Consider the following 9,827-nt stretch of genomic DNA (forward strand, 5'->3'; position numbering starts at 1 on the left):
TTTTAAAAAAAAAAAAAAAAAAAAAAAAAAAAAAAAAAAAGCAAGCTTAGCCCGTGTTTCTGGTTTTCCAATGGAGAATCACCAGGAAGAAGGGTGGGGGTGACTGATGACTCATATCACCCACACGTCCGTTTTCCTTCCAAGCGTTTACTGCAGAAACTCTGGAATTAAGTTTTTTACTGAAATGTTTTGTAAAATGGGGGCCATAAAGGTTAACTCTGTGGCCAGGATGGAAATTAAAATGATGGTGATTATAATAACCCAACAAATGGGACTCTGTTTGGAAAGTGTTATTCGTTCAAATGTCTCTTCCTGTCTTCTTATTTCATTTCAATTTTCAGTTTTAAACCTCTCTTTGAAGCAGAGAAGATAGATCCCATGTCCAAATGGCCAAAGTAGTAATGACATTCAGAGCAGATGGCCTGGCTTTGTTCACCACTAGTCAAGGACCAGCTTGGATTTGGAAGGCGAGATTTTTGTGTGCTTTCTCGGTAATCAGGCGATAACACCATTTCCCTATAATAGTAAAAGGTAACAGAGTGCAAAAATTGAAAAGGCATTTTATGTAACTGTGTTCTGCCAGGCTCTGCTTTTAGAGTGCTATCATTTTCTATCTCAGCTGAAGGGAAGTTGGAACATCTTTAAAATATCTGATTCATTTGGACTTGAGGGTCCAAACTCAAGTCAAAGAACCTATTTGCTTTATTTAGCCAGGATTATCTGTTTATAAGAGCTAATAAAGATCTGAAAATGAGTGCCTGAGCCTGTCATAAAGAAAAATCTTTTGGTAAGTGCTCATTTAATTGATTTTTACAGAACAGCAAAGTATTAGGGTTTTTTGGCAAGTTTATATGTGTGTGTGTATATATATAATTAACATCTTTATTAAAAATGAGATGTATTTAAACAGGAATAATGTCAGGTCACATGTAACACGAAAGTTTAAACTGGAGCACAGAAAAGCTTCCTTCAAAAATTGCCCTTGTGCATTTATTCTGCCCCTTTAAAAAGAGACGGTGAAGTAAGTTTCATTTAAATCAGCTTGTTCATCATTAGATGCATTATCAATAATAAAGATAGCCACATATGGGTATCTTCTGGAAGGAGTTTAAAGAAATAATTCACACCTAATACTCTGTGAATGAGGACTAGTAGCATTGTGTCAAAAACTACTTACTGCTACTAATAACATAAACATAAATGTAATTTCATCTGCCTCTAAAATTCACTCACTTTTTAACTCAAACTAAGAAAACTAGTGAAAGTACTTGGTGAAATGGATTTTAGAAGAAGAAAATTTAGTCATCCAAATACTATTCGAAGACTGGTAATATCCACAGTAAACAAGACCTCTCAAATCCCTGAGCAAGGAGATTCTGAAAACTCCTTTATCTGTCTGCAAAAACATGATTCAGCCCAGATAATTTTAAAAAATGTACATATTGCCAATTCTAGCTGCTTCTCTCTGGAAAGTCAGGCCAGGAATTCAGTGCCTCTAGTGCTGCTGTCTTCCTGTGCTTAATACAATTTCCGGAGGCTGGGGAAATTTCAAAACAATGCTGCTTCGGTAAGATTTACAGGCATCTGTCTCAGAAGCGATGCCTTTCCCTGACTGAAATATTATGCTGAGCTTATTAATTTTTATAGAGTGCCACTATCCTGGCTTCTTCACTTAAATTTTTTCTGCTAAGAACTATTGTATTTTAAAAATATTTTCAGTAACAGAACTTTCTCATTTTTATAATGAATTCAAAGGTGAGCAGAAGACATTTCCAGCAGAGTGTCATCACACACTTTTTTAGACATTCTCATAGAAGGGTGCAGCATTTTAGAATCATGGAATACAAAGCTGGAAGATTCTTTATTTCCCAAAAGGTGAAATCCTGAACTTGTCAGAACTGTTAGTGTCTGCTCATTTCTGCAGGTTTTACAAAGAGAGATGCCTTCTTATCCCTGAGAAGTCTATTCACGACTTTTCACACTCCCTCATAGCAGAGCCATCCTTAGTAAATGGCTGACTTTGATCTTCTGTGCCATTCCTGTTATACAGTGACTCAGACAGCGGAATGAACACAGCAGAATGGGCAAACAAAATGTGAAACTTGACTACATGCAATCAGCCCAGAAGTACACCTCAATATTGCCAACAGAGGTCTTCTTTTCCCTTTACATCCTTCCCCCAAATATTGATTTTTCTAAATTATTGTTTATTTTATCCAGATTTCACTGAATAAAGTTATTTCAGGAGAAGGTCCACAGTGTGAATTACTACCAGTCTGCAACCCCTAATGTCAGCCCCAAGTGTTACATCTCTCTACAGAAAATTGTGCTTAATTTCTACCTGTTTCTTAGCTTAAGAGAAGTTTATGTTCTTTTGCTTGATTCTTCATGGGTGTGAGCTCAACTGATCAAACACCTCCTGCTCCATAATAAAAGCCTTTATTTATTCAGATAATAAGTTCATTCTTCTTCCCTATCTCTCTGCTGCCTCCCACAGCTCTTTATTGTATCTTCCCCGGTCAGGTGCCTTATGTTCTGTCTCTTTATGAACCTGTTCTGTGACAGGAAATATCAGAGAAAGTTTCCTGCGTGGCAGGCTAATTTCCTGTGAGCTTTTCTTCTTCCTGACAGAGCCAGCAAGAATTTCCCCATATGTGTTAGAGATGATTTGCTCTTGTAATTGGGGCCCTTTTAGCCAAATCTCCAATTCCTGGATTTTGTACAGGGCATTGACTATCTCTTTTCCATATCTGCTCCTTAAAATAGCATCACATCAGTCCAACTTCTATTATTCCTCAAATGTCTTATGTAAAGTTCCATACCTTTATGTGTGTCACGTTCATAGTGTATTCAGTATTCATTATTTTGTAGTTTTGGAGGAAGTAGGAGAAAAGTTGTGAGTCTGGGAGTAGCTGCTGGGGGGCAGGGGGCTCAAATCACAGGCTCTATAAGTGAAAGGTTTCTTGATGTGCGGCCAAAATAAAACAAAATAAACAAGTCATGTGAGATTTTTCTTTCTCTCCTTTTCCTCTTCCTCTCTCCCTCCTTCTCTTTCAATCTCCCTCACTTCCTCCCTCCCTCCCTCCTGTCTTCCTTCCTTCCCTTTGGTTGATATATAGAGCATGCAAGTATGTATGAGAGTAATTAATGGGATGATATTATAAACTGTTATGTGTGCCAGTGCTCCACAGGGAATGAACACATTGGGGATGCTTTTACTCTCCTTTTGGACAATGTAGAGCTGCTGTCCACAGACAATGTGAGCTCTGGTCTCAGGTCTACATTCTCAACCCCTTTGGGTCATTAGGAATACTCTAGACCAGCATTTCTCGAATGTTAATGTGTACCAATTGCCTGGGGAGTCTGTTCCCCATTCAGTGGGTCTGGGTGGGTCCTGACATTCTGTGTTCCTAGCAAGCTCCTAGGTGCTGCTGACCCATGGACCACACTTTGAGAGGCAAGGACAAAGAACAGTTTCCTTCTTTTTTTTTTTAACATTTCCACCTTTATGTCTGTTTATTAAATAATAGCACTCACTCTAAAATAGAACAAAAACCACTCCAAGTTCTGAGGCAATAAGTGCTTGAAAATTATACTTCTAGTTGAGAAGAGAGTTATACAAATAGCCCTCTTCCTCCCCCCTCACCCGTAAGCACCCTGCTGCATTTCACTTTCACCAGGCAGGTTTAGACTCTGATTCCTGCTGCTGCCATCATCTGCCCAGTCACCTCTAGAAGAAGGGTCCCAGTTACACAGATGTGCTGGGAGGAATGCATGAGTAGAAAGGGGTGAGGAGATTTAATGGCCATCTCTGGGTGAGCCTTGCCTTTCTTACATTCCTCCAGACCCTCTTCCTCAAAAAACAAAGAGTCTATTCCTAGAGAAATACCCTGTGGTGACAAAATGGTCAAGTGGGTTTTTTTTCTTCCCTCTTGCATTCACATTGATACTCCTAAGAAGGACAACTAATCTGTTTTTAAAATAGAGACATCAACTGCCAATGACTTCCTGTGAGAAAAATTTAATAGCACAGGAAAACACTCTATGTCTCAATAATTTTTTTCCCTCTAGATTGTCTTTATTTAAAACACACCGAGGTGTCAGGTAAATGTACTTCCATTAAAAACTTTTCTACCTAACAACACAGTGAGGAGGAAGAAAAATCCTACACGTTCTGTATACATTAGTTTCCCCCTTAACTCCTTGAATTATCTGTCCCAAAGCAAACTGAAAAAATAAAAGCCTTGTATATATTTCTAAAAGCCAAGACATAATCCCCTGTTGAATAGGTCATTAGTTTCCCCCTTAACTCCTTGAATTATCTGTCCCAAAGCAAACTGAAAAAAATAAAAGCCTTGTATATATTTCTAAAAGCCAAGACATAATCCCCTGTTGAATAGGTCCACTTTATCCGAGTCCCAGTCTATTCTAATTCTGACCTAACATCTATTTTGGGTAGAAATTCTTAGTCTCTTCTCTGATGGAACTCATTCCATTTTGCTTTTCACCTTTCTTAAGAGCAGAAGCAAGTGAGAGCAGATGACTGTGTGCTTCGTGGCTATTTTAAAGGGAGCCCAGGGAATCTACACAATGAATATTTACATGGCAATAGTAAGCCCCGGGCTAGGACTGAGCTAAGGTGATGGAAGGTTGACTGTGAGTCAAGAGCTAAATTCTGGTCACACTACATTATGAGATGATTGAAGTTTTCCTCTTTATCCTTCCAGACTACTGTCCTTGTCCCTGGTACAGATAGTTCATATCTGCAAGCTGGCTATCATTTAATAGAAGTCAGTGGATTGGAGGCCACTGTGTTACTCACAGGGCTTATGTTCCTTTGCCAGTGCTGGCACAGAAGTTCTACAGGCCACAATGGTCAATCTGAAAATTCATCAATTGAAAAAAAGTCTCCTTTCTGGTCAACACCAAAGAATGTATAATCAACCAACCTCTGAGATTTAAATGTAGGCTCTACTGGCAGTATGGGAGCATATCATCTTTCAGGAAAAATTTCAAATAGAGTTATACTTAAAAAATGATTTTTGCTCGCTGTGATTTTCAATTTTAGTCTAGATATATCAGCAGCATCTATTTTTATTTCATTCAGTGTAAAAATTCCTTTTGGCATTCCTAGGTGAAAATATGTATTCAGTTTAAAAAGTTGAAGTGAGGTTTTAGAAAGGTGAAGAGCTACAAAGGTTAACCTAATTCAATACATATTTAAATTCTGGAAACACATATTTCACACTTACTGATGGATGAGGCAGTTGATTAGATTTTCATGTGCAAAGTTTTATTACTGAGATTCATTTTTCATCCTTTTCTCCTGAGAGAAAAACAGAGGTATGTTTTCTCATTTTCTATTTGTATTAATTTAAATTTATGTGTACTTAAAATTATTGTTTATATTACCAAGAACATCCAGAAGCCATACAAATTTGAGGTACTACTCATTAGTTATTGATGTTCTTATATTTTAAGTAATATTCAGGCTTTATAGTTTTTATCTTCCTGATCTTGACAATAATATTCTCTTTCCCCCCAAATTTGGTCAGTTTTACAAGATCCCTTAAATGATCTTCCTTAGGACTGGCAGGTGCCAGTGGATGCCTGTCACGTGAGTGAGTGAACGTGAGGGCACTGGTACCCGGAGTGATGTTAGAGAAGCACCTGCTGTGACAGGCAGGAAAGTCCTGGACAAAACATGGTTCAGGCAGGGTTGGGCATAAATCTTTCTTCTTCCCACTATACTTTATCTAAATCTCAGATTTATCCTTTCATATAATAAATAATATCCCAGCTTTAAGGGTTAGTGTGGAAATTAGATCATATAACATCGGAACAATTGCGCAATGAGTATTTATTTGTTTTTGAACTTTAATACTAGCTCACTATCTGACTTTAAGCAGTTGCTTAGCTGTTCTGTGTCTCAATATCTTTTTATTTACCTGAAGACAGCATAATTTACCAACAAGAATGTTACAGTTAATGTGAAATTGATCTTTTCATTTCACATGCACTTTTAGCTACATTATTTCATGGTTTTACCACAGCATTGCCCAGGGAATTATCTTCTACTTATTGTAGGATCATTGCAAAAAAGAAAAAAGGTAATTGATGCCAAATGCTTTGAAATAATACATACACATGTACATATTTATAGATAAGATTACTATTATTATTCTGTTTTTTTTCCTAATATATTTAATGTGTGTTTCTGAAGATGATATAACACAATAAATGAGAATAATAGATTATAAAATAACCAAAATAGGTTTCATCTGAATTACTGTACTTTCTTTTTTTTTTTTTTTTTTCCTTTTTTGTCTTTTTTCTTGTCCGGCAACGGATCGCAACCCTCAGTGTCGCGCCCGTACCGGACCGGGACCGGCAACGGGATCGCAAACCTCGGTGCTGCACCCGCACCTCACTCAGCCAGTGAGCGGGAACCGGTCTGTATGTGGGATCCGAACCCTCTGCGGGAGCGCCGCCGCACTCCCAAGCGGTGCACTGTAGCAGTGCGCCACCGGGCCGGCCCATGAATTACTGTACTTTCTGAAAGGATTTTTATTCTTAGATTCCCTGATTTATAAAAATGTTGGTTTGTGTTTGCAGGTGCCCTTCCTTAAGACTAAATTTTTTTTTTTAGCAGCTGGTTAGTACTGAAATTGTTATTTGCTATTCAGATTTCTGGTATGAGGGTTTGCCTTTAATGGAAAATACCTATTTTATTGTAAGTATGAAACCCAGTGACTCTGGCTTGAGTATTCTCCCCAGATGCTTCTACTGTATACTGACCACAGAATAAAGATGTAGATGGAAGCAAATTTATTTTAGATATTAGAGGCATAGCTAAGTGTGCAAGCAAGCTGTGAAAAATGCAACCTCCACTTCCCTTTGAACCCATAGTAATTTATCTCAAAACCATTGTTGAGTTCCCTGAACTATAAGGTAAGTAACTTGCTCCAAACAGCTTTAAATCTTCTGCAGGGAACAAGCTATTGCAATGCCTTGTGCTCTGAGCACCATGCTCCATGGCTTGGAACCATGAACATTACCTAGAGTGCTTCAGGGAGGTGATCTGAAGTACAAAGTACCTTGGCAAAATTCTCCAGGGGGAAAAGTACTTTGTAGATGAGGGAGGAAATTAAAAGTTGGCTGAAATGCTTCATTTAAGAAAAAACTAGTGCTGGAAGTGCCCAATCAGAGAGGGAAAGCATTTATTCACTCATCAAAACAATATTTTGACTATTTTCTTTATTCATTTATTCTCTGTGTATTTACTGAGCATTTACCCATGGCAGGCACTATTGCAGGCACTGAGGATATGGTGGCAAACACAGCGAAGTCTCTCTGCTCACGGAGCTGACCCTCCCTCTTTATGTCAGGCACTGTACTGGCGATACACAGATGAGTGAGATCCAGCCCTGCTCTGTAAAGTATTCTGAGTAAAGAGGAAGAAAGGAAAATGGCAATAAAATGTGATGTGGTTGGGGCTGTGGGGATGCTGTAACCTCTGAAGGTCAGGGAGGATTTCCTGGGGAAAACAACTTCTAGGCTGAGTCCTGAAGGGCAAAGAGGAGTTTGCCAGTGGTCATTCTAGGCAGGGAGGGCAGACACAGTGGGGAGAAGAAGCTGCTAGTGTCTCAGTGAGGCTGCACAGCTGGGTGGTGAATCTGGAGAGACAGATGGGGGCCTGATGATGATTCTTGCAAACCATGTTACATAGTTGTATACTTTATCCTAGCACAATTGGGAGCTAATAATGCATGTTAATCAAGGAGTGACATGAGCATATCTCAATTGCAATACAGACAGTGGATTGGCAGCTAGGACATAGGAGGGAGAATGTTGTAGGACTAATCAGATGCATGGTCATGTGGTCTAAAAAAAACTGATAATGGGGATGTAAAGAATCGGGCAGAATTGAGAAATGTTATGGAAGTGATTGCCTGGTAGTGGCTGTTGAGGGAGAGGGTAGAATAAAAGTTGACTCCCAGATGTGTAGCATGGAAGATGATGTCACTCACTAAGAGATGGAGTTGGAGGAACAAATTCAAGATGAGGAACTGATTATTTCAGTTTTGAACATATTGAGTTTGTGGTCTCTGTAGGACATCTAGCTGGAGATGTTCAGTAGGCAGTGGAATGTGTAGCCTGAAGATCAGAAGCAAACTATGGACTGAAGTTATTCACATGTAGATGGCTAAATCCTGGGGCAGGATCCTAGAAAAGACAGGCATTGAAGTGGTAAGCATAGAAAGAGAGGACCGAGCAAGAAAGGACGAAGGGCTAGGAGAAAAATCAGGGTGTATGGAGTCACAGAAAAGAATTGGAGAATGGGAGAAAGAGGTCTAAGGAGGATGAAGAGATCAATATCAAATACTGACAGAGGTCCCCCACAATAAATACTGAAATTTGTCTATTGGATGGAGCAACACAAGTGTCATTCACTAGTAGGATGACCAGCTCTCTGGGTTTGCATGGAATTGTCCCCATTTATGTCTGTGGCTCCAGCATTATTATTATCAGTGCCCTTTAGTGCCTAAGTTTGGATAATAAAATATATCATTGTCCCCGCCATTGGTTGGTAAGAGCAGTTTCAGCAGCATATCAAAGATAGATTCTAGTGGGCGTGGGGATGAATTGGAGGAGGATGAAGTTGGATAAGGCAGCTTCTGAAGTGGTGTGGTGAGGCTATTGGAGAAGGAATTTTAACTTCTGGGGGCATTGAACTAGATGGAATTGAAGATTCTTCTAATCCTGGGAACAGTTCATCACACTATTTTCCTTTACTATTATGGGTCTTTAAAATCAGTGAGAAGCAAGACTCTGTTCTGTTTCTTGTTTCACACATTACAAAGCCAAATGCTATTTTCTTACAAATTATTCTACAAAGCCAATATTTAAAAAAGAAAATTATTCTTATTATTTTATTATCTTGAAAATGAATACTAGTTACTTGACATCCTTCATCTCCCCCATATCTGAAAGGCAATGTAAAGCAGAAATGTGTGCATTGATTGCCTCCCTTAAGAAATTACTGTTAGTCCTAAACTAAGCAGGAGAATCATTTTGTCTTTTATATTATTTTGTAGGATAAAGCATTACCAAAAATGATTAGATTGGTAGTAAATATTCTGCCTCTTATTGTAGATACTGTTGACCTAGGAAAGCTAGGAAAAAGTACATGCTTCCAAGTTTGTGTACACCAAGTATGTCTTCTGTTTTTTTGGAACTTTCAGGTAAGACCAAAGAAATGTCTGTGATAGTATAAGCATTTATATTTAAAATGAGAGAGACACAAATAATATGGGTGTTTTTCTGCACACCATTTAGGTGGAGTAATCATGAATGATACATTTGAGGGGATTAAAACAATCATTATTATAAGTGAAACAATACTTTGGGACAATAGAAAAGTTATATAAAATGGAATGATTTTAAGCCCACGTGGATACTGGGTTAGGTGGAAGAGCCAACCTAGAGTTGAGTCCCTTTGCCTTCCTTGCAGAGGGTGGCAAGCACAAATAATACAGCCTTTTGCAAATGTCCACACATGAGCCTCCTTTCTCATTGCCATTGAATTTGATTTTTGAAGGTCAAGCTTGGAGCTGTAAGCCTGTCCCTCCCCCCCCCCCCCCAGTAATTAAGTACCTATGGGGTTAGGATAGGGTGACCTTTAACAGTCCTTTTTATTTTTGAGGTAAATGGCTGTCTTCAAAAAAAAAAAAAAAAAAGGGGGGGTTGTTAAATCTTCCTCTCCCCCCCCCCGTTTTTTTTTTTTTTTTTTTTTTTTTTTTTTTTTGTTTTTGTTTTTTTTTTTG

General features: G+C 38.6%; 1 protein-coding gene across 1 annotated transcript in view; it reads left to right on the forward strand.

Moving 5' to 3' along the window:
• Nucleotides 1–9,827, forward strand: part of LOC103603171 (clavesin-1) — a gene marked incomplete at its 3' end in the record, with an annotated part of 90,950 nt that overhangs the window by 1,382 nt on the left and 79,741 nt on the right. The gene's annotated exons all lie outside the window — the stretch shown is intronic.

Source organism: Galeopterus variegatus, unplaced genomic scaffold, assembly GCF_000696425.1.
Source record: "Galeopterus variegatus unplaced genomic scaffold, G_variegatus-3.0.2 Scaffold4482, whole genome shotgun sequence".
NCBI lineage: Eukaryota > Metazoa > Chordata > Mammalia > Dermoptera > Cynocephalidae > Galeopterus > Galeopterus variegatus.